Genomic DNA, 2,880 nt, shown 5'->3' on the forward strand with positions numbered 1-2,880 from the left:
ATCAGGAGACATTACTTTACAGTTTGGGCTGCCAGGCTCTGGAATGGGCTCCCAAGTGAGGTGGTACTCTTTCCTACCTTGGGGGGTCTTCAAGAGGAGGCTGGACAGATATTTGGGTGGGGTGATATGACCCTGGCACCTGTTCCTGCCCAGGGCAGGGGGTCAGATCTGATGATCTGTTTAGGTCCCTTCCGACCCTAAGCACTGTGATAACTACGTTGTGCTAAGCCCTTGTCCTCACAGACAACTCTCCCCTCCACATTCCTGCTAATTACTCTCCCATTCTTGCAGAGGATTTGGCAGAAGTCACCTGTGACAAACCAGCTCTCTTCTTCCCCTCACTAGAAACAAAGCCAACCAGAGACACAAACAGGAAGGACAGCCATGCAACCTCATTGCAGGCTTCAGCACAGTAACAGTTCCAATGTGCTTTTATCCTAAACCCTCCTTTATACCCCTAGCCTCATAGAGCTGCTTGGGGATGACAGCCTCAGCATTGCACTTGAGGAGAACAAGATGACAGAGTAAATGGAAGAGGGCAGGAAGCAGGCCTATTTTGAATTATGCCAGGGAAGAAGTTCTGTTGCATGCCATTGTTGGGAGTAGTATGCCAGGCCTGGGTGGATGGATTACCATGCATGGGGCAGGGGTGGTCATATCCTCAGAGTTTGCAAGATGGGGTGCTAAGGTCCCCTACACTGAGTCTTGGCGTGTTCACATTAGGCCATTTCTGAAGTGAATTAACACCCCCCCCACAGGATCAAAGTACATAGTTGTGCTCACATGGGGGCAATTGAGCTGAGCTGGGGTAAGTGGGAGGTAGAAATGGGGATCTTCTCTGTAAAGTACTGTTGCCTATTCCAAACTCTTTGTGAACCAAAGTGGCAGTTGTCAGGTACTTACTTTTAGCACTTCATTGCTTCATTCCTTTAAGGGCTTAACACTGATTAGACCCAACTCCCAAATCCTAGGCAGCAAAAGAACCCCCACAAATTGCATGGCCTCCATCTATTGCTGTGGAGAAAGGATGAAGTGGACTGGAAAAAGGACAGTATAGTGCCCATCTTTAACCAAGGCGAAATGAAGGATTCAGGGTATTATCCAGGAAATTAGAGTCTGACTTTGATATCTAGGAAGTTACTGGAGCAAATTATAAAGAAGTCAATTTGTAAACATCTTGAGGAGAAAAGGTTGACAACTGGCAGCCAGTATGCATTTAAGAATAAATCGTGCCCCAACTTCATCTTCTTTGACAATGTAACTAGCTGGATAGATGATGGGAATTAAGTGTCCATAATATACTTGGACTCTACTAAGGCTTCTGATAAAGTCCCACATTATATTCTCTTAAATAAACTAAAGAAATGTAGGCTGGATAAAATTACCATACAATAAACACATAACTGACTCAACCACAAGTAAAGGGTCATTATAAGTAGATCCATAATGGCAGGAGGTTTCACGCTGGGTTCCACAGGAGTCTATCCTGGGTCTGGTGGTGTCCAATTATGTTTAATAATAATTTGGAGACCAAAATAGCTTCCTGACCAAGTTTAAAGATGACATAAAACTGGGAAGGATTGTAAATACATTGGAAGATAAAAGCAGAATTCAGAAGGATCTTGCTGGCCTGAAGAGCAGGCTAGGGACAATACAATGAAGTTTAGCTAGGACAAACACATACAGAATGGGAGATAACTGGCTGAGGTACATTGCTGAGAAGGATCTGAAGGTTTTGGTAGATCATAGACATATCAGCAATATGAAGCAGCCACAAAAACTGTTTGAGCTGCATCAGCAGGAATACCAGGCTTAAGAAACAGGGGATGAGGTATAAGTATTAGGTACAAGGAGTGTGATGTATAAGCCACAGGACCCTCTGCTTGGCACTGGTTAGGACTCACCTGGAGTACTGTGTTGTTTTAGGTTACACATTTTAAGAAGGACGTGGAAAAGCTGGAGAGGGTCCAGGGGCATGCCACAAAAATGATAAAAGGGGCTGGAAAGCAAGCTGTGTGAGGAGAAGTTTAAAGAACTAGGTACATTCAGCTTGGAGAAAAGGAGATTAAGGCGTGAGGTGATAGCAGTTTTCAAATATCTGAAAAGCTGCCATAAAGAGGAGCTTGCTGCAGAGCTCAGGACATGAAATAAGAGCTTTCAACTGAAGCAAAAGTAGATTATATCTCCACAAAAGCTTCCTTACTGCTAATGATTAAAGCAGTGGAATAGACTGCCCAGGGAAACTCTGGAATCTCCTTCACTAGAAGTTGTCAAGAGGCAGCTGAGTAAATCAGAGATGCTTTAGGAGTAGCATTACTGCTTTCATAGATTTCATAGACATTAGGGCTGGAAGGGACCTTGGAAGATCACTAAATCCAGCCCCCCGCCTGAAAGGCAGGAAGTCAGCTGGGGTCATAGGATCCCAGGAAGATAAGCATCCAATTTCACGCAAGGGGTTGGACCAGATGATCCTCAAGGTCCCTTCAAATCCTATGATTCTGTAGTCTCTTCGAGCAGCGCTCCATATTTTTCCCACTGCTACCTATTGTTTGGGTCAGCCACATCAGCACAGCCAACATTGCCTACCTGTGCTTTTGAAACTGCCAATGGTGCCTCCCCAGGCCGTGTCAAAGTAATATATATTTTAAAATCTAAGATGACCCTGAATTTAAGACAACCCCAATAATTAGATTCTATATATGGAAAGATTTATAAGTTTGTTATAATTTTCCAGGCGTGGAATCTAAGTATTGGAGCACTGTCTTGAATTCATCATCCCCCTGCCTCCCCCCCACCCCCGCCTTCCCACTACTGCAGGGAAAGCTGTAGCTGCAGGGGAGTAGGAGTCAAGCAGCTCCCTTTTTGTGTAGCCCCCCCCCC

Source organism: Gavialis gangeticus, unplaced genomic scaffold, assembly GCF_001723915.1.
Source record: "Gavialis gangeticus isolate Ggan-Ray unplaced genomic scaffold, GavGan_comp1, whole genome shotgun sequence".
Lineage (NCBI taxonomy): Eukaryota > Metazoa > Chordata > Crocodylia > Gavialidae > Gavialis > Gavialis gangeticus.